The sequence below is a fragment of the Triturus cristatus genome, chromosome 7 (assembly GCF_964204655.1).
Source record: "Triturus cristatus chromosome 7, aTriCri1.1, whole genome shotgun sequence".
Taxonomy (NCBI): Eukaryota; Metazoa; Chordata; class Amphibia; order Caudata; family Salamandridae; genus Triturus; species Triturus cristatus.
In genome coordinates, this window is record NC_140590.1 from 1376380126 (window position 1) to 1376403837 (window position 23712).

General features: G+C 45.3%; 1 pseudogene; it reads right to left on the reverse strand.

Annotated features, from left to right (window-relative positions):
• LOC146812097 (uncharacterized) overlaps positions 1-23712 on the reverse strand; it is a 163947-nt pseudogene that overhangs the window by 105865 nt on the left and 34370 nt on the right.

Here is a 23712-nt window from a genome sequence, read left to right on the forward strand (position 1 = left end):
TGGAATAGTTAGGCTATCTTTAAGGCATAGTAGGGTCCCAGGGGAATCTCAGATTGGGGCACAATCAGAGTAGTAACCTACCAATATCTGCATCTAACTTTATACCACAGGCTGAGGGCAGGCTTGAGTACTTTTAAAAGTACTTTTTTGAAGTACCTTAGTGCCCCAAATTTGTACAAAAATCGGTCCACCCCATCCTGCCTTATCATTTCAGCCAGAAGTCTTCCCCAAGTTGAATCATCAGGCTTCATGAGCAACATACGAATGTTCTTAAATTGAAAGGCTACACAGTATTAATTGATATCAGGGAGAGCCAGTTCACCTTTGATAAGCCTGAGTCTAAGCTTCTTCCAGGCCAGCCTAGCTCCCCTAAAGGCCCAAACAAAACTTACTATCTTACTCTGGATTTTCCTGATGCCCAGCTTTGGAAAATTGAGGGGGATGACATTAAACAAGTACGTTAATTTTGGGGAGAATAACCATTTTAACTAGGTTAACCCCCCTTCTTAAAGGAAGGTATTTCCACCTTGCTAATAGACGATCGATTTCTATCATAACTCTATTTAGGTTGATCTGCGGAATCTTCTCGATGTCTTTAACAATTCTCATACCCAAATATTTAAAATCTTGACTTGTTCTCCCCCCCCCCCCCCATAGCCGATATACCAACACATTACCTTGCTTTTAGAGGTGTTGGCTAGATACCCTGACAAAGAACCAAACTCTTCTAACAAGGTTTCAACCCTTGGAACTGCCACTGCGGGGTTATCGTATATAACAGCAAGTCGTCAGCATACAAAGCAACCTTGCTGCTATAATGATGAGATTTAAAGGGGGTTATTAAGACATCTGCTCTTATTGCCTGTGCCAAGGGCTCTATATAGATATTGAACAACATGGGTGAAAGGGGACAACCCTATCTCGTTCCTCTAAGTATGTTGAAACTGGATGTTAAAATACCGTTCAGTAATATTTTAGCAGAGGCCCCCTGATAGCATCTTTCCAAAGTCTGGATAAAAATCGACCCAAAACCCATTATTCTTAACACTTCCCAAAGACATACCCAGCATACTCTGTCAAACGCCTTGGCCGCATCTAGTGCCACCACGGCCAAGGGTTCTGATTGAGTAACTGCCAAATCTATATTACCTATGAGTTGCTGTGTTTGTTCTTGAATATACCTTTTAGGGATAAAGCCTTTCCGGTCAGAGTTAATCAGCTGTGGAATGATTTTGACCACCCTCCCTGCTAGAATGCTTGTAAAGATCTTATAGTCAGCATTCAGAAGGGAGATCGGTCTTAAAGGGTCCTTAGTGGGCTTCAGAATTAGCACTATCTTTGCCTCCTTCCAGTACCTAGGTACTTGACCCCCAAATCGATAGACCAATTTAAACAGAGTGCACATGGTCGGAACCAGCTCCTCCACCAGGAGTTTATATACCTCACTTGGAAGTGCATCTGTACCTGCTGCTTTATTCGTTTTGCATCTTCCAATTTGTTCTCTGATCTCGTCCTCTGTTATTGGGGCACCTCATTTTTTACAGCTTTCAGCGAGTAGGGTCATCGAAGTTTGGACTGTAGAAAGATACACATGCTAACTCTGATCCTCCAAAGTCTAGTTTGGCTATTATCCAACCTTCCCAGTTTTAACTGTTTTAAATGATTTAATTATATGATTTAATTATACATCCCGCGCCCTGTTTTATCAAGATAGCAACCCCCTTACAGTGGGCTGTCTGTTCTGATGTACAGAAATATTTTATCCAGGGGTACCGTGAAAATACAATACGACACTCTGAAAGACTCAAATGGGTCTCCTGGATTAAGCAGATCTGGGCTGGGCTTTGCTCTAGATATTTCATTGCTAACCTCTCATCAAAAAGGGTCATCCTTTGACGAGGCCACCTGGGCATATCTACAACTAACAAAAAACAAAACCAGGACAGGCTAACTGATATTGAGAATGTGATGGAGAATTTCTTTTTATAAAAATGTTTCCCACTGCTCCCCACCCCTTGGTCCACCCCCTTTCCCCACCCCCCTTCCCACCCATGTGCCCCACCAACCCTCTGGGGAACCCTCCCTACTATAGTACTTCAGTCCCTCTGGCAAAAATAATTTGTTTCTTCAAATTTTCCTGATTTCTGTTAGCCTCCCTCACTTCCACATCTCACTACAACTATACCACTGCCCCCTTCTTGATGTTTTCAATAAGCTCATCTACCTCCTCTACTGAGCGATGCAAATACATATGATTGTTCCACATAATACGTAGTGATGCTGGGAACTTCGGCTGGGCCCTTGTCCCCAGTTTGTTCAGTTCCTCCATCAGTTTGCTCATCTCACATTGTTTCTGTGCGGTGGTGTGACACACATCCGATCTAATAGCAAATGAGAAAGAGTCGAATGATAAGGTGCCTTCCTTGAGTGCTGCCGATATTTTCCTGGGCTTCTGTTTTGCTGGGTTTCTTTTATAAGGATCTCGATGCACCCGCTGTATCTCTTGCGATAGATCTACATTTGGGGAGTTTTTTTAAAACTGTATTTTTCAGTCATTGTTAGACCTGGCACCTCGGCGTGGGTCTCCCTTCTATTTGTCCAGTGCCACAGTGCAAGTGCTTCCTATTGTAAATTGATGTATGAATTTGTGATTCCGTGATTGGTTGGTTTGGTTTACCTGTCAGACCCTAGTACAGTGCACCAGGAGTGCCCAGGGCTTGTAAATCCAAATGCTGCTGGTGGGCGTGCAGCACTGGTTGTGCCACCCACAGAAGCAGCCTGCAAAAGTGTGTCTAAGGTCTGCCATTGCAGAGCCTGTGTGCAGTCTGGTACTGTCATGCTGACTGGGGAAGTGCATCCACTTGCCAGTCCCTAAACCTTCCCTTTTCTTCATATCAGACACCCCTATGGTAGGACCAACGGCAGGGTCCATTGTAAGGATAAGGTAGGACATGCCCTGGTGCCTGTGGCATGTTCTAATAGTGAATTACAGCCATTTTCGTTTTTCACTATTGCAAGGCTACCTGTTCTCCATAGGCCAGAATGGGCAGCTTGATTATTACATCTTATAATCCTAACTGACTCAGGGAACATGGTAGAAATTCGAATTTAGTATGCCTGAACTCAGAATGATAAAATACATCTTTTAGTGCATTTGGTTTTAACATTTTGTGTTTGAAAATACCACTTTTAGAAAGTAGGTATTTTCTTGTCTAACCATTCAAACCTGCCTCTGCTAGGCTGTGTATTCCTTGTCTGGAGTTTGAGTGACAGGGCTGGGGAATTCTAGGAGGCAGGGTGAGGTAGCCCAGTGGTGAATAGAGATCTGCATCTAGATGGGAGAGAGGAGTTGCACCTGGGACCTGAATAGGGCTGTGCCTTCCCTCCACAATGCTGGCTCCACCTCCTGTGGTGCGTCTGATGTCTCTGCCCTGCACTCTGAAAGGAAAGAAGGAGTCAGGTAAACAAAGTGCTCCAGGACTGACCAGAACCAGCCCCTCTGCCCTCAGAGGACAAAGGATTTTGGGGTATAAGTATTGGGACCCTGATCCCAAGAATTTAGATCACTTTGGGAAACAAGAAGAAACCTTTGCTGAGGAGAGGAACCAAGAAGAAACTGAGGAGAGACTATCCCTGAAACTGGGGGATTGGCCTGCAGGGGTTGCCTACTGCCAAAGAGAGGAGAAAGGAACTTTGTGTGTACTTTTGCTCCACTTGTGAAGGATCTCCAAGGGCTTGGAAAAAAGCTTGCCTCCTGCTGAAGTCTCAGGGACAGCAGACTTCAACCACCAGCTCCCCAGAGTTCTTTAGAAGTGCCTGCTGCTGTTTTTGGGCCTTCTGAGGGACTTCGTGTCGCAAGGAGCTGGAAGCGCGCCGTTACAGCCGCTGCCGTCGCATCACTGAACAAGGGTGTCGCCGCTGTAGCTGTCTCATTGCACCGCATCACGAGAAGCACCCCGCAACACCGAAGAAGCGCGTCGCCATCGCAGCCATCGTAACTGACGCATTGCACCGCATCACGAGAAGAGTCTTGCATCGAGGAAGAAGCGCGTCGCCGTCACAGCCGCTGTTGTCGCATCGTGGATGACGCCGCTGTAGCTGTCGCATTGCACCACATCAAGAAAAGCGCCTCGCATCCATTTCTGAACAAGGGTATCGCCGCTGTAACTGTCGCATCGAGCGGAAGCGTCTCGCATCGGTGGAGAATAGTGTCGCCGCCAAAGCCGCTGTCGTCGCATCACTGGACAAGGGTGCCTCCGCTGTAGCTGGCGCATCGAGCCGAGATCTCTTGCAACATCGGAGAAGCGAAGCGCATCAGGAAGATCTTCACGTCTTTATTTCTTTGCACCAAACTTTCATCGCATCAACATCGTTGCAACACTTTCGTTGCCTTGCGTGTCGCATCTAAAGGTACATTAACTTAAAGTGTTGCATTTAAGAACTAAAGAGAACTAAGCTAAATTCTACCATCTTAAAGTAACAGTATTGTGGATTTTTGTCGTTTATGGTCTTGTGGTAAAACTATATAAAGAATACTTATTTTTTATATAAAACCTGTGTGGTGTCCATCTGTAGTGTTGTCACTTGATTACTGTATGTGTTCACAAATGCTTTACACACTGCCTCTGAGATAAGCCTGTCTGCTCGTGCCAAGCTGCCAAGGGGGTGAGCAGGGGTTATTTTAGGAGTGTACCCCCTTACCCTGACTAGAGGCGAGGGTCCCTATTTGTCACAAGTGCATACCTGTGCCAACTAGAGACCCCCAATTCTAACAGTAATGATATCAAAAAAACCCTAATATCAGAGCCTTCAAGAGCTTCGGGGAAATTGATCAGTCTCAGATTGTTTCTCCTGGAATGGTTCTCGAGACGCTCAAGATCTTCCTTCATTTCTCTATTTTGACTCACTAATTTAGCCATTTCTGCTGAAGATGTATTAAGTGCCTCTTTGATTTTTGGAATCTCCTGCTCCAAAGAATCCGTTCTTAAGGATACTTCTTCCAGCTTCTGGGCTAACACTGCACAGGAGGCCTGAATTGCTACCTGGTTTATTTCGGAGACTGTAAACCTATTCCCCATCTCTTCCTTAAGTGCTAGGAGAATATCCGCCAGAGATCCTGGGCTTGTCGTAGAAGAGTCTTGGAGAGATAGTGCTTGCTGTGTTAATTCTGAGTGAAGAACTGGCTGGACATCTTGCGCCTCCAACACACTAAAACGATTTGAAGTGGAAACTGCAGGATGTACAGAAATTTGGGGGCAACTAAAGTCCTCAGATAATGTCACTGCCAATTGGTTAGGAATCGTTGATGTAGAAAGAGAATGTGGAACTTCTAATGGAGTAGTCGGCATAGTTGACGTAATCTGGGGTTGACTCAATTCCATCTTGTTGACAGTAGAGAGGTGGGAGCCTTTTTTAATAGGGACTGAGTTTTGGGCAGGAGTAGCAAGGACTTTATAGTAAGACTTTAAAGAGGGTGTAATCTTCACTATCGGTGCCAATACGTTCTTCCCTCAGCCTCTTTCTCTAGTTCTAGAGCTTTTGGAGCATGTAGGGGGCTCAATTTTTGCTCCCTTTTCCTTCGCTTTATCTCCCCCTTCTTCTTTTTTTGTATCTCAGAAGTGTTTACACTAGTTACGGGGGCAGGGTCTTGGTAGGTCACCCTGGTGTAAGGTAAAAGCTGTATGGCCCTTGTACGAAGAGTATATCTGCACACTTTCATTGAGGGATGGACTATAGTGTGCTGACCTTCACTCCTCTCCATATACCAAAAGTCTCCCCCTCCTCCTCCTCCTAATCCCTCAACAGCCGCAGGGATCACACTCCGCCAACGCCGACTCAATTCAAAGAAAGGCGAGGTTTCTGGGTGTTCAGCAAGGTCAGCCTTACCTTCTTTTTCAGGCTTGATTCCTGCACTTCCTGCAATTGGTCTCAGCTCCTTTTGCCCTAACTGTAGAGTTTGTTCTCCCGTCTCAATCCGCACGTGTCCCTGCCACACCACAGGATAGCCGCCAGTGCTGACTCTGCCCCCAGAGGTCCGGACCTGGAAGCATGCAGCTTGGCTACGACGCCACTTTTGAGCCACGCCCTCCCACCGCGAGGCTCGGAGTGCAGAGGAGGCTCCCCGGGGCTCTGGAGCCATCCGCCGAGCAAAGACAATCCTCAAGAACAGGAAAGGTGAGGAAAAGAGACGAAAGTGCTTCGCACAGGGGGAGAGGTGCAGGGAGCAAAATTCAGTTTGTAGACATTACGGAGAACCCCTTAGAGAGATCATTACAAGGCCTGAGGGGACTGCAGACCTGCGGCCGCTTAGCTGACGGCCGCCATGTTCCCTGCCCCTCCTGAGTTGTGTTGTTTTTGGTTTTTGTTGATTTGTCATCCTTTGAGTTGTAGTGCCAAATTGGGACCGGGATGGCTTTTTGCTGAAATTATGAATTAAAGTGGCTTTTCATGTTTATCACTTGAGCTTACTGAGATTAATGGACTTAGTGGTCAGAGTTGAAGTTTGGTCTGTGAGGTGCCACAGCCGCTCTAGACAGAGACTTATTCAACTTCTATTGTGAGACTATACTAACTGAGATTGGTGTTCAGTTGATCCTTTGAGCGCAGGAGAAGACAGCACAAGTCTGAGTGAGTTCCCGGCTGGTCGAGGACTTGCTTAGTGTGCTTGGTAGCACCAAGAGCATACTAATCCCTATTCCCTTAGAGCGGTTGCGGATTCTATTTTTCTGTAGGTAAACAGAGAATAGTTGTTTTTATTTTTGGAATTTTAGCTTATGCAAAGCTGATAAGAGTGAAGTGAGAGTGATGGTCCTGTGAGTTACGATTTTAGGTGTCACACTGAGATTGGTCATTTATCTTGTATGCTGTGCTAGGATTTCGCGTTACATCATTTGGTGCCGTGCTGTGATCTGTTAGTAGCGAAGATGAAGCTCTTTAAAAACCATAAGAGCTATGTTGAGAAATGATGTGAGCTTTCCTGTCTGTGATGGTAAAGAGGCCTATCCAGACGGCACACCCAAATTCAATATGGCTACTAATGTCGGGCTACACAGTTGTGTTTGGATTAAACAATGGAATATGATCACAGCGAAAGATGGGTGCTTGCAATTTCTAAGCCTGGGCGTTGAACTACGCTCCGTTCGCGGAGCTTGTAAAGTTTAGGTAACTTCGCGATTCGCGTAGAGCGCGAAGTTGCAGATTGCTACGCAATCTAGCGCGTAGCGTAGTAGTTTTGCATCCTCGCGCGCTCAATATTCATTCTCGCGCGCGCGGTAACGTCTTACCTTGATTCTGCGATCGCCAACTTGCTTTTCTGTCTGTTCGCGAGCGCCACGAGATTTGTACTATGGCTGCCCAAGCCCGCGAGAGTGTGCGACCCCGAACACGTCATTGGTGCGCGCGAGCTGACTTCCGGCGGCTGTTTTGGTAAGATCGTGATCCCGAACATGGAAAAACTGCAATCTGGCAAAGAATATCTCGCGAGCTTCATAAAACCTTCTCTAAAATGATCATTTTGCTCAGAAAACTCCTCAGATTGTGATCTTGCTGTAGTATTTTGTGTAAGAAAGAGTCCTTTAATTTTTTTAACTCTTTTTTTTCAAGAGGAAGGAAGTGCCCCTGAGTCTACAACTTCCTGTTCCTGTCCAGCAGTCTCCTCCCACGTGCTTTGTGCATGTGTTGTTCACTTTCATTTGGATTTGGAGCTGGAAGGATCACTTTTTAGGTCTCGCTGAGCCCCAGCGCTTGCGCTGGCTCGGAGAGACATTTTATAGTTGGTATTTTCAAAGTGCTGCCGTGGCCTAAAGCCTCAGTGCACGTGAACGTGCACGCGCGCAGCGCCATGTGTCTTTCCTCGGCAGCACGCGATCGCAATCGCGATCACTTTCACTTTCGTGGCCGAGGAAAGTAGCGAAAGCTTGTTCTATTTCTTTGTCTTCTTGTTTTATTTTGCAAGTGAAGCCTTGCTTTCCTGCAGCCTGGACATTTCAGAATAGCATCGCTTTCCGTCCCTAACCCCTCGCAGCTTATTTATTTGTTGGTTTGTGAGTTGAGGAAGATGATCTATCTGATGCTTTTCTTTTCACATTCTTGCCGATCTTCCTGCGTGTTTTCCTTCTTTCAGGGGGAGACCGGGGAGAGGGCTTTTCCTAATGGAAAGAATGCAGGGCGTGTGACTTAAGAATGGTTTGTTCTGAGCTAGTTAAGGTGCTATAATGGACGTTTCTTCCAATGTTTTAATGCAGTGTCCGTACCTGAGTCAAATTATTTATTAGGCCTAATTACTTTCACATTCGGCCATTGCTTGTTATACACTTGTTTTGTTTTCTTCTCTTTCGTAGTTAGGGAAATGTGATGGTGAAAGGCAGCACGAGTACATTTAAAGTGTAAGAATGCTTGAGTTTTCGTCTGTCCTTGTGCTTTCATTTCGCACCCTCTTTTATTTGTTTGCAAAGCGCTCTGATACCCACGGGTCTCGCCAGCGCTATATAAAGCTTTATAAATAAAAACTCGGGTGCACTTCAAATTACAAGAACGGTTCTGTTTCTGGCCAGTCCCGATCACTGACCCTTGGAAACACTCTCTGCTCACTCCCAGCTCAGCACATCCAACTCTTCCCTCAGTCCACAGCACAGAGAAGCCGATTTAAAGGGGGCGCCGTTTTTCCACAGAAATTGCGTGCACTTCGCCCCGGAATCAGACTTGGCACCAAGATAACAGGCCACAGACATGCCTCATAGCTGAAAATAAAATAAATGCAAGTCCAGTCTGGTCATTAGATAAAGCTCTCTACCAGGTTTTATTGTTGTAGCCCTCTCCATGGATGTTTCACGGGAGCCATTTCAATCAAATGCTAGATGTGTACTCTGTTTTCAGCTGCAAGAATTTCCCTGAAACATGAGCCTAAACGTCTGACTGTTGCATGTGGGCACTGATAGGGCTGATAAGGAAGAGTGATTATGGCAATAAAGGAGGCCTGTGCGAATTCTGTAGCCTTCACTGCTTGTGGATAAGCACATTATATGCGTGCTCTCCCCGTTACTTTTGAAAATGTATCCATGTGTTAAGATGTCTGAAATGGCCGCAAGGAAGCTCTACAAATTAGTGCTCCGCAGTAGCACTAATTTCTGTTATTTATTAACAAAATAAACAGATACACATTTGTGTAGCACCCAAATCAGATTTCTAAGAAACTAGCGTTGTGAAACCAACACACCAAGAGCCCCACTGTTCGTTCTCTTGAACCATCAGACTGACACATCTGAAGCACTGTCCATAGCACACTGCACCCCGCACTGAATCCTACTTCTGCATACTTAATATACTTCTGCAAGTCATTCATACACTGGCACACTTTAAATCCGTATAGAAAGCATAGCATATTGTGGCAACTAGCTCATACACACATCCACTTGGCTTGTCTTTTAGGTACATCTAGGCTAAACATGCATGTCACCATTTGGGATGCATCTGCGGTTAAAATCTACTGTGACACCTCACCTATTGATCATTTTTGCTATTAACTATGGAAAAAGATCATGTGGCACTTTAAATACTCTTGAAATATCACCAGTCCCAAAAATCTGCATAAGTGACAAGTCAAATAGGCATCATTTCTAATTATGCCCTTTTGGCTGGTGCTATCATCTCACCACACCAAGTTCCCAGTCCTATTTACTTTCCATTCTGCAGAGGTCTGGTAAAAATAGTGCAATTTGTTAAGTATTACATCCCATAATGTTTGTGTAAGTTACCAGATCTTTAGCTGCCACGAAACACTTAACCATAGTATGGTCCTCCAGAATAAGGTCAAGACACACAACCAACCACAACCAACCACAACCAACCACACACACACAACCACACATACAACCACACACACAACCACACACACAACCACACACAACCACACACACACACCCAACCACACACACACACCCAACCACACACACACACAACCACAATCACACACACAACCAAACACACACACAACCACACACACACAGACACAACCACACACACAATCTTAAACGCAACCTCAAACACACACACAACCACACACACAACCACACACACACAACCACACACTGACAACCACACAACAACACACACACAATCACACAAACAACCACACAACACACAAACTAACACACAACAACACACACACAGCCAAGCACACAACCACACACACAACCATGCACACAACCATACATACAACCACACATACAACCACACACACAACCACACACACAAACACACACACTCAACCACACACACTCACACAACCACACATACACAACCACACACACAACCACACACACAACCACACACACAACCACACACACAACCAACCACAACCAACCACACAACCACACACACAACCAACCACACAACCACACACAACCACACACACAACCACACACATAACCAACCACACAACCACACACACACAACCATACACAACCAATCACACACACACAACCACAACAACACGACCACAACCACACCCCCAATCACACCCAACCACACCAAACCACACACAACCACACTCACACACAACCACACACACACAACCAAACACACACAACCACACACACAACCACACACACAACCACACACACACACAACCACAGCCACACACAACCACACACGCACACAACCACACACACACTCACAACCACACACAACCACACACACACAACCACACACAACCACACACACACACACAACCATACACACACAACCACATAACCACACAAACAACCACACAAACAACCACACACAACCACAACCACACACACAACCACACATGCACAAAACCACACACAACCACACACACACACAACACACAACCACAAACAGTTTTTTGGGCTGTCAGCATAAATAGGCTGTCACCAAACACGATGAACACCTCGGGAAAGTTTAGGAAGTCACCCTCAACTTTGAAACCACTTGCTGTTGCAGAGTGTGTGCTGTACACATGGCAATACCTTGACACAGCGGACTGTTGCAAGGAATGCTTTGAGCCTCGGAGGCTGACAGACTTCAGCCTGTGCATTAGTTCACCCCGACTTGGCGCTGCATGTAAACAGGGTGCCCACTGTCCAGGTTGAAGTGAGACATTGTGATCGGGGCTGGAGATGCTATTTAGCAATCTGCTTAGAACACTGTGTTTCATTTATGGCATTAAACATAAAGGAGCACTGGCAACGCTGATAAACTGGATTTCAATTTGAGTAGTGACTAAAACTTTAAAAAAACCTTCAGTACTGAAACAAGTGCAATAGGTCTTGCATTTGCAAAAGTTTAAGCTATTAGCATTGTTCATGACAATGCATTTTTATCTATTTTATAAAACAAACACATAAATAAATGTCATTATCATTTACAATGCCAATAGCTAATGTTGCATTATTATTAGCAATGCCAACTGCTCACACTTTTATAATGCGAGACCTATTGCATTGCAAATGCTTGTTGTGTCTGTCTGCTGCATCATACCATTGGATTGGATTTATTTGAGGACTTTTTGATTTGAGATTTAATTTACTACAAGTAAGTTGGAGAATTGGTGTGTTTGTTTCATTGGGGCTTGTTTGTACCTACATTTTTCTGGGATTTTTATTGTTTTTAAAAATTATTGTTGTGGTGGGTGGCCTGTACTACTTTCAATAGGGGCCTAGTTGTTTTTCTCTGCAATTTCAGCCAGTAGGGTACCCATGGGTCCATGTTTTGTGGTGTCTGTAGAATTTCTACATTATGTAGGGCATGGATGGCATAGGATTGAAATGCTAAACGTGGCTGTGGTGTATTTCACTGTTGGTGTGTGTGTGTGATTTACCTTTGTTGGATGTGTGTGCTTGATGTCATTGAGCTGTAGGTTTGGAGCAGGGAGAAGCTTTTATTTGTCTGGAAAACATTTTTATGAGAGGGATTAAGTTCCACAGACACTACAACTTCCTGTTCCTGTCCTTTGCAATCACTTTTTGTTTATTATTGTGGTGGGTGGGCTGAGCATGTGTGTGGCGGCCATTTTAGGAAGGCATGCATTGTGCCTTTGCCATAGGCGTACATTGACTGTCTCCCATTTCTTGTGGTTGTTGTGGGTGTGTGGCGGCCATTTTGTGGAGCCATCCAAGCAGTGTGCTTGCTTTTGCCATCCGGTTCCAAGCTTGTGGCCTAGTAGTCTTCCAGTAGGCCCAGAGGTAGTCAGCCTCCAATCTGTGGTGCGTGATTTAAATGTACAGTTGGTGTTGTCTGCCGATTTTCCTTTACTCCATGGATGGCTTTGGATTTTATTGCAAAAGGTGTGTTTGGGGTGGAATAGCATTTTTTGGGTGTGTGCTAAATAAATTGGGCTTTTTTAGCCAGTATGTAAGGCAAGGGATTCAGCTCGCGAACTTTCGGTAACTCTGCACAGCGCGACAACGCGGACTTACAGTTTTCGTCATTTTTGCGCTCGCAATATGCGTGTTCGCACACGCGAGAAAGCCTTTTTGTACAGTTCGCGATCCCGAACACGCAGCTTTTGCAATCTGGCAAACAATATCTCGCGAGCAACATAGACCCTTCTCGAAAATGCTTTTTTGTGCATTTCTGCACAAAAAACTCCTCAGGCAGTCATTGAGCTGTAGGTTTGGAGCAGGGAGAAGCTTTTATTTGTCTGGAAAACATTTTTATGAGAGGGATTAAGTTCCACAGACACTACAACTTCCTGTTCCTGTCCTTTGCAATCACTTTTTGTTTATAATTGTGGTGGGTGGGCTGAGCATGTGTGTGGCGGCCATTTTAGGAAGGCATGCATTGTGCCTTTGCCATAGGCGTACATTGACTGTCTCCCATTTCTTGTGGTTGTTGTGGGTGTGTGGCGGCCATTTTGTGGAGCCATCCAAGCAGTGTGCTTGCTTTTGCCATCCGGTTCCAAGCTTGTGGCCTAGTAGTCTTCCAGTAGGCCCAAAGGTAGTCAGCCTCCAATCTGTGGTGCGTGATTTAAATGTACAGTTGGTGTTGTCTGCCGATTTTCCTTTACTCCATGGATGGCTTTGGATTTTATTGCAAAAGGTGTGTTTGGGGTGGAATAGCATTTTTTGGGTGTGTGCTAAATAAATTGGGCTTTTTTAGCCAGTATGTAAGGCAAGGGATTCAGCTCGCGAACTTTCGGTAACTCTGCACAGCGCGACAACGCGGACTTACAGTTTTCGTCATTTTTGCGCTCGCAATATGCGTGTTCGCACACGCGAGAAAGCCTTTTTGTACAGTTCGCGATCCCGAACACGCAGCTTTTGCAATCTGGCAAACAATATCTCGCGAGCAACATAGACCCTTCTCGAAAACGCTTTTTTGTGCATTTCTGCACAAAAAACTCCTCAGGCTGTCATTGAGCTGTAGGTTTGGAGCAGGGAGAAGCTTTTATTTGTCTGGAAAACATTTTTATGAGAGGGATTAAGTTCCACAGACACTACAACTTCCTGTTCCTGTCCTTTGCAATCACTTTTTGTTTATTATTGTGGTGGGTGGGCTGAGCATGTGTGTGGCGGCCATTTTAGGAAGGTATGCATTGTGCCTTTGCCATAGGCGTCCAAACTTGTGGCCTAGTCGTACAGTAGGCCCAGGGGTACAACTCAGCAATCATCACGGCGGGTGCATGGAATGTAAACAACTGTTTTTGTGTTGTGCATTGAATTTCAACATCATGTATGGCTTTGGATTGAATTGTAAAATGTGGCCTATACTTTTTTACGGGGTTAGATTTCACTTTTTGGGTGTTGTAAATAAATGCCTTTAGTTTTTATGTGTATATGTTCGTTGTGTTGTTGCTCCCTGATGCTGCATCCATCCCATAAGATTCACACTTTTATTTAGGTCAAACAGGCTAGACTACATTTATGTTTTTGTTCCTTGCTATTCTTCTTCCTCAGTGTACACAGTACAAATACAACAGGATCCCTGGCCTTGTCAGTCTCTTAAGAGTCTTAATGGCTGGCTATACTGGTGATGTTGTTCACTGACTTCATAAAATTTAATAATTGTGTTGACCACCCACCAGACAATAATAAGTTATATATTAAATTATGGGTCTTTTGACTGATGTTCTTCTGGCTTTTTTGCTTTTAGGTGCACAAAAGACAGAGGAGGTGTGTCATCATCATCCAGTGTTGTAGTGCCAGACCGACGTCCTGCTGCTGTACACAACGTGACGTGTCAGTGACCTGACCAGGCATCTCTGCAACTTGTGCAACTGAGTGCTGTTTTGACATCTGTTGAAGATGCCCCCAAAGAAAGCAGGTAGCAGGTCCTCCGGTACCAAGAAAGTTGCCATGGAGAAGAAGGAACAGAAGAAGAAGGAAGTGTCACTTAAGTCTGGTGTGCCTCTCAAAACCTTTTTTGGTACACCAAAAATGACGCCTGCAGCAGCGGTGTCGGGGGGCCAAGCTGGGGGCAGCACCTCCACATCAGTGGGCCCAACCTGCCAACCCATGCCCAAGCAGATGAGTGTGGAAGAGGTAGCCAGCCTTATGGTGGAAAGCAGCGATGCTGAGCCTGAACTAAACTTATCGCTATCTCAAAGTAGTACACAATCAACGCAGGAGGGAACATCATCAACACAGCAGATAAGTGGTCAACAGCCGCAGCCACCGCCCGCAATAGTAGCTGTTGTTCCTCCTGAAGTAGGGGCAGTTCAGGAAATTGAGCCTCATGCAGAGGAAGAAGAGGAAGCCACTCCTTTAGAAGTTGCATTGCGTTTTAAATCGCCAGCAAGGAAAAGGAGGGTTAGTACATCAAGTTCTTCACCAAGCCCCCCTTCTGATGATCTAGATGTCACTTGGAAGCCACAAACTGAGTCTGAGAGGGAAACACATCACTAGAGCAGGCATGGGAAAAGGAAGGTTCCAGAAAGCCTTACACTTATGGATGTTGATGTAGAAGAGCAGGATGATGAGGATGATGATGATGATGAGCCAGTCATCACAAACATCACTCCCGGGCCTGAGGAGATGGAGACCAACATTTTTACACTATCCAAAATGGATGCGAGGGATGTAGCACGCATACCTCCAACACAGGTAACACCAACACGACCTCCAGCTTCCATATTTACATTAGCAAAGGGCCGGCAGCGTCCTACATCCAGCACAACAAGCACCACCTCAGCAGAAGTAGGCAGTGGTCCTGCACAGAGTCAAATTCAACACACAACCTCCAGTTCATCCGGCATTGGGAGTGGGAGTGGCACCTCCAGCAGGAGACAAAAGTTAAGCTCCCAGTGTGGGACTTCTTTACGGTTAGCGGAAAGGAGGAGAACATTGCTGTATGCTCCGTTTGTCATACCTCTGTTAGTCGTGGAAAGCTTGGTACAAACTATGGTACCAGAGGCCAAATGACCCATCTGAAAAAACACCACGCAATCCAGTGGGAGGAGCACCTTAGGCTCATCAAAACTGGAACCATTGGTGTTGGGCTTAAACGAGTAGAAAGTCCACTCACGGTGGAACAGGAAGAAGAGGGAGACATTCTCTGTGCTAGTGGTACACAAAGTAGCCCTGTCCTCAGCACTGCAGTGGTGACGCCCACATCCTCAGCCACATCTCATTGGCACAAGAGTAAGAGTCAGCCTGAGACACCAAGGAGCACTGCTGGCCCAAAAAGTGCGACGTTGACCACAGGAAGGAATACCATGCAGCCTACCATTCTGAGCATGTTTGGTAGGCCGGAGGGGCAGTAGGAACGCAACCACCCAATAGCACGTTTGTACAATGCAAAGCTGGCAAAAATGTTAGCACTGGACCTTCTCCCTTTTTCTTTTGTTGAAGGGGTGGGTTTTCTTGAGTTTGTGACCACCATCTGCCCAAAATGGAAAGTTCCCAGCCGCTACTATTTCGCAAGAGTTGCTGTTCCAACACTACATCACGACATGCTGGAAATGCTTGGAAAAGCCTTAAAACAGAGTGCTGTTCAGAGTATACACCTGACAACAGACATGTGGACCAGTTGCCAAGCCACTGATTACATGTGCATCACTGCACACTGGGTCTCTTTTTCGGGTGTTAAAGATAAGATATCTGACGGTGTTGTTGACACCGCTGAGATTTTTAAAGACACTCGCAAACATGCAACTGTAGCCATGTTTGCTATGGAGAAATATCATACTGCTGTTAACATTTTGGATGAGTTTAACAGCAAGGTGTTTGAGTGGCTGCGACCAAGAGGTCTTACCATTGGTTTTGTTGCCACGGACAATGGCAGTGATGTAGTTAGGGCCATGAAAGATGGTGGCTATTTCAGGGTGCCATGTTTGGCACACTGCATTAACATTGTTGTTCAAGACTTTCTGAAAAATGAAAGCAAAGTCAGCAGCTTACTGACCACCTGCAGAAGAATATGCACACATTTCAACCATTCTTTTAAAGCCCGGAAGGAGCTGATGGTCATTCAACGTGACCATAAAATGCCAGTCAAAGCACTCATCCAAGAGGTGCCAACACGTTGGAACTCAACGTATTACATGCTTGAGCGTCTGTTTGAGCAGTACATACCACTTAATGCTTATGTCATGAAAAGGTCAGGGGATCCTACAGTGAAAGGCATGAGAGTTGAGATGACCCAATGGGACTTTGTCAAAAGCCTGACAGAGATGCTGCTTCCTTTTGAGGTCTTCACACGTGAAGTGAGCAGGGAGGACTGTACTATGGGCCAAGCTATCCCATTGTTGTACATGCTAGAGCAACAGCTGAAGGAGGTGTCAGAAATGTACGCAGGTGTGGATGACAAAGTAGACGCACATTATTTGGCAGACACCTTATCCGCTCGCTTATCTCACAATACAAGGATTCAAAATAACATTCTGTCACATCCACATTACATTACTGCCTCAATTTTGGATCCACGTTACAAATTATTGCTGCGCAGTAATGAAGTCATTCCTTTTTCAGAAGTGAATGTTGCCCAGTACAAAACTTTGATAGCTGAGGAAGCCACTGAGTTTGAAAACGAAAGGATCTCCATTAAAGGCCTGCCCCCCCAGGGACGAAAAAGTACTGCAGGGCACCCAGAACAAAGTTCTACTTCAGAGGCCAAGAGCAGTGCGTTTGCCTCCCAGCAGTCAACAACACTGCCAGCAATAACATCAACAGCACCAACAGGATCATCAGGCACATTTACAAAAACGGCAGGTGATTGGTTTCTACGGAAAGGGTATTGCACATCCATGACTGATGCAAAGGCAAAAGAGGCCCAGGAAATCGGAGCACCCCTGAACATTGAGCGGATGGTTCAGGCCTATCTAGATGACACAACAGAGGTCTACATGGAGCAAAGCCCATTGGTGTATTGGTATGGGAAAAGAAGCCAATGGCCAGTGCTCAGCAGGCTGGCAATTAAGTATGTGGCTTGCCCTGTTGCAAGTGTCTCTTCAGAGCGTGTTTTCAGTGCTGCTGGTGCCATTGTTACTGTCAAAAGGACCAGTCTCTCGCCCAAAAGTGTTGAGAGGTTAACCATGATCAAAATGAATCAACACTTTATACCACCAGAGTACAAAATACGTGAATCACAGGAGAAAGAGGAGAGCGACTTTGATGACATAAGTAGTGGGTTGTTAGACGTACTTCTGTCCGCACCACCAGAGTTTGAGGACGAGCTCCTCTTCCCTGACAACTAGGCTTTCAAATTGGTCTCCCTTCCTTTATTTGTGTGTGACTGTGTGTATCTGTTTTTCTGGTTCAAAATCTACATTCACAACAAATCCATCAACAGTCTCCTCTTTTTATTTCCCTATTGGAGTTGCACGTCTGTGCATAACTGTCCACTCCAATCCTCAGGGTCCTGCTCCATGTTCCTTACTCTCCCTAAGTACATTTCAAACAAGTCAGACATTGGATGGAGATGGAGAATAGTACAATACAGGTTGCCTCTAACAGTCCCTCCATAAGAAGTGAAACGTGACTCCACCTATATTCCATTTTGTTTCCAAGCCGAAAGAAACTCATCACTGACTGGCAGAAGGCTAGGCAGGCATCAGATCAGACAGCCAAAGAGAACACCAAGACAGGTAATGAGTGATTATTGTGAATTATGGTGGCATGCATTGCATTGGATGCTGGCTGACTACGAAGAATTGTGCATGCCATGAAGTAGAACTATACTAGTTTATCGACAAAGTAAAAGTGACTCAGGTGTGGTGACAGTTAATGTTTCCTTGTTGTTTAATAATGACCACATTGTACTCCTACCACTGCAGGTGCCGGCCAATATCCGTTGCAATTTGGTAATATGGAATATATTATAAACTTAATCAGTCACTACAGACTGAGTTGGTGTTGGAGAATACGTACTACACGGTCACCATCATGAGGATGCTGAGCATACTGTCTTTGCACACAGTCAGTTGGATTGGAGAAAATTGATGGAATAACTGTGTTTCATGGGCTGACTTAAAAGGTAAAAAGTTTGAACAAGAACCACAGCAGACCTAGGCTAGATGTCCGTGTAGTGGTGTGGACTGGAGTAGAGTGTAGTGGTATGACGGACAGTGGCGCATTGATTTAGTCACTTCATTGGGAAAATTCTAGGATGCTGCAGTGCATATGACATTTCTCTGGCTCGGTCAAAATGTAAGTAAGGGGTAGGGTGCCTGGCCTGTGACGCGGTTCTCCTGTTCTGTGGCTGTGCTGGCTCCTGAATCCTGTCCCGTTGTTGTTGTACCTTAATGCTGTAGAGTAGACACTATGTAGCTATTGAAGCTGCCTCAGTCTGAAAGTGTTCTCTCCAGAGTGTTGTCTTGCACTCCACTGTAATTGAGTTTATTGTTGTAAATGCTGTAATTTTTCAATACCCTGTTTGTTTTTCCATCTACACTTACAGGCCGGCCTTTACCCTGTGCTACAGTGAGAGAAACGACTCACACGTACCTTACCAATCCACATCAGGCGTTTCATGGGCTGACTTAAAAGGTAAAAAGTTTGAACAAGAACCACAGCAGACCTAGGCTAGTTGTCCGTGTAGTGGTGTGGACTGGAGTAGAGTGTAGTGGTATGACGGACAGTGGCGCATTGATTTAGTCACTTCATTGGGAAAATTCTAGGATGCTGCAGTGCATATGACATTTCTCTGGCTCGGTCAAAATGTAAGTAAGGGGTAGGGTGCCTGGCCTGTGCCGCGGTTCTCCTGTTCTGTGGCTGTGCTGGCTCCTGAATCCTGTCCCGTTGTTGTAGTACCTTCATGCTGTAGAGTAGACACTATGTAGCCTATCCAAGCTGCCTCAGTCTGAAAGTGTTCTCTCCAGAGTGTTGTCTTGCACTCCACTTTAATTGAGTTTATTGTTGTAAATGCTGTAATTTTTCAATACCCCGTTTGTTTTTCCATCTACACTTACAGGCCGGCCTTTACCCTGTGCTACAGTGGGAGAAACGACTCACACGTACCTTACCAATCCGCATCAGGCAGGCAGTGGTACTCAAGATTGATGTGCGGAGTGTCCATGGAAGGGAGGACCAAGAGGAATGACGAGAATGATGCAACTCCACATTTGGACCAGGATAATACAGTAACTTTAGTATCATCATTCGTCTTTACATTTATTTGCTTGCTTTTTTCTCTTCAATCATTACGACTGTGTGTTGTGGTTTGTTTGTTAATTGATCCAACTTTTTTTAAATTTCCTTAGCTAGCTTGAAAAATAAAAATAAGCCCGGTACAGCATGTAATTGGGTTCGGTCTGAGCTCTGAGGGCGGCAGACAGGCAAGGCAAATTTCAATTTCGTCCCTGACTGTACTGTCTCATTGGGTCATAGTTATAGTACAACTCATTATCATTAACCATCAAGTTATCCTCCTCAGCATGCATGCATTTGCTTTCTCACACTTCATACTTTGATTTCTTTGATAATGGATCATTGTCGTCTTACAAGATTGTGTTTTACTTTTGTTGTGTCCATGCATATTGTCTGTTTTTCTTTCTCAAACCTTTCCCAAAACCCCACTTCCCATCCAATCATCAATCCCTAACCCTCTTCCCCCGGGCTGTGTGATTTATATTGAGGTGTGATGTGATGACTATGTACACCAATTGATCACACGCTTGCTGGGGCAGATGTGGTGAAAGCAACACTAATTGAATTTCAACTAAGGCAGGGCAAGGATCTTCTTCTGCTTGACCACCCATGCTGTAGTTTACTTTGTGTTCTGTTCTACTAGTCCTCCCAGAGTCTCAGTCAAGTGACTTTCTCTTTCTTTTTTCAAACGCTATTGCCAGTGTCTACTACTACCACCACATTAATGGCATCTACTCCGTCAATTTGGGAAACCAACCATGCAGCCATCAGTGTGCCGAACTTCATCATCAATCACAGGTAAGATAAGTTTGGTGGGAGGTATGGACTAGGAGGAGAGACTGACAGTACTATTATGACAATTAAAAATAACTCAGTGAGGGGTACTGCATCTATCGGTTTGTGTGTTACAAAATCGGCAGATCTTTTAAATCAAACACTGGCTGTGGGCATGCAGCAGCACGGAAACAAAGTAAACAACCATGTAACTTACATTGAATTCGGAAAACTGTAACCCACCACAAAACATTAACATCATATAAATAAATAGTAAGTATATTTTTAATGTCCCCTAACAAAAATAAACTATCCCGCTCTGACCGAACCCACCCCCCTCCCTAACCCCAACGAAACGAAACGAAAGTCCAAAGTCCCAATGTCCGTAGAAATCCCCAACGCCCACAAACCCACCCACCAACAAAAGGAATTTAAAAAGGGGCAAACGACGTGGTCCTCTATTGTCGGCGGGCCTTAAGGTGTTTGTCCACCAGGATCTTTACCCGCTCCTCCATGTTCTCCTCCAAGAGGGCCATCCGGCGGAGCAGTTGGCGGCAAAATGCCCTACAGTTACATCCAGGGTGGGGGGCAGCAGTGCTGGAAATAGAGGCGCGGCGGCAGGCGGATGCCGGACCACGGCGCCGTGAAAGTGGAGGCCGGGCCTGACTGGGGCCCGGGGCATTGGAGGAGGCTGCAGCTGCAGCCGCCTCCTCCTCCTCCTCCTACTGAGCCAGCCGGCGATAATGCTCGCAGATGGCCTCCAGTTTCCGGCGCCGGGCCCTAGCGGCCAACTCCTTCCTTGATGGTTTAGTGGAAGGAGTATCATCTATATCAAGAAAGAAAAAGAACATGTTGGAGCCAATACTCTTAGCAAAACAGGAACACTAAAATCATTTAACACATAGTGTCACAGTATCACTAGCAAGCACAGTTCATAACATTTGTGATTTGGTGGTGGGGTAAGAATCTCTAATCCTACTTCCTTGGACTCTAACATTTGTGACAGTTTCAGACATTATTTATAAATATAATCGTACTATGTATGTACTCCGGTACACCAGTCGTGCTGTTCTTATCTGTAGTTTAGCCCAATTACATAACCTTGTTGTAGGCGGCATGCCAGCTCCATCAGCTAAGCTTGCACCCAAGAGAAACAGATATGAGCCACATGATGCAGACTCACGTTAGTTTTATTTACTACTACTGTCTGCAGGTGGGGAAGCTCATCTTTTTGTCTGACGCCTTACGGCCGTTGGCACTGGTCATACTCTGTTACATGAGGGCAAATGGCATGCACAATTTCACTTACACCCTGCCATGGGTACTACAAAAAGGCTGATTATTTATCGGATCCAACGATCATTGCTTATATTCATATTATAGATGGTGCTAGTGCTAATACGATATATGACATCAGGTCGGTAGCGGTCGGTGGTGGGAGTGCTGCCGGTCGGTGACGTGGGAAGGTGCAGGGTGGGGATAGTAAACGATGGATTAAGGACATTCACAGGTAATTAAAGAATACATTAAAAAAAAAACATTGCTGCACACAGTAGCACACACTGCATCGCATTCGGCGGTGCAGTGCGCACCTTGAAAATAATTTTATTTATTTTTATGTTGATTACCTGTATGTGGCCGTAATACACAGTTTACTCGCCAGTGCCACCCACCCGTCCCCTCCCCATGTCACCGCCCGCCAACAATCCCACCACCAACCGCTACTGCAGAGGGTACTTTGCTTTCATTGATTGTGTAACCAATATCCATAAACAACAGATAGGCCACCCTTTGCAGGCTGGCTGCCCCAATCGAAAATACATTAATAATAATAGGTAGGAGTGGTCCCCAGAGTAGGAGGAAGGGGTTTCCGCTTGATAATATATGACGTGCTTGCAAACTACTGCAAGTGTACTGTATGCTCATAATACTACCTTGATTCCCCTAGGCTTTGCTACTGTCGCGCAGTTTCTTTTACATTTTCTTCAAAGTAAGAATCTCCAGTGACACTTTCCACCTATACTGTCTGTTGGTGATAGTACATCCAGGCATACATCCATTAAAGTAAACGTCTATCCTTTTTTATATATCTCTTAACAAACCTTAGTTGGTTTCACCAACAAACACCCATGCTTCTGCTCCTTCCTTCCTTGCCTTGGCTTTGAGTTTGAACCAAAAACACAGCTGATTCTTGCTATCTAGTACTATCCACCCATACTGTGTCGCCCACCCAGGCAGGCATTCTTTCACCTTCCACCCATCCTTCAACAACCCATGCATCTGATCTTATTACTATCAGCCACCTATGCATGCTTCCAACAACATATCCTTCTCTGCCAGTCAGTCATATTGTTTATCTCGCCCGTCCTTCCACCCTTACTGCTTTCCCTCTTTGTTCAACACATCCATGAAGGTCATCTGATCTGAGTTTGTCTTCTCCATAAAACATTCACAGCTGATTTTGGAGTCAAATAGAAGAGGCCATTGGTTACTCTACTCACGCTGGTAATGCTACGTCAAGGGTGTCTTTTTCAACCGTTGTATAATAAGTCGCACAGTACAGTGAAATAGTGAACACAGTTCCATCTAGCTGTAATGTCAAGAAGTAATGAATATAACTTACCGCCGCCGGCCACTGCTGCTGGATCCCCCCTGGGCCCTGTGTCTCCTGCAGGTGCCGCCAGTTCGCCTGCCCCCTCCGGAATGGCCGCATCGCTGGCCCCGACGGCACTGGTGGATGGTAGTGTGCCTAGAAAAAAGCATCACAAATTTTTTAGATGCCTGTAAACCTCCCCCTATTTTAAGTGTTCACTTGGAACATTGAAAAAAAAGTTAATGCGATGCAACATACATCAGCACTAGACAGTAAGTACAGTCAGTAGACAGACACTAGTAGGATATGGTTCCACTTCCTAGGGTCATGTAGTCCCACTCTACTCTTTTGAAAGTTAGCCTGAGCCATGAGTAACCCTTTTAGATTCATCATGTCGACTACTACTCTTTTGGTGCATATTATACCTGCCAGCTTATTGACATGTGCAGTAGATGCCTTTAAGGCCGCTTGACTGTTGCGTACAAGTGAAGAGGTCGAAACAAAAACAACTTATTGACTTTGTTTAGTTTATATTGCTTAGCCATCACACATACATGTTACACTTTTTGGCATGACTGCAAAATGCTAGCATTCACCAGTATACTATCTAACGGCTGACTCGCAGCGTTTTTCTCATATATCATAGGCGGAAGATTCCCTTCTACAAACCAGAGATTTACAGAGCATATTGGATGCAAGATGATGTAACCAGTATTTCTACGTTCTACGGTGAGGGGTCTTCCAGAATTCAAAAGATCTTGGCTCTTGTTCTTGTTGTCAATCATGCACTTGTAAATGTTG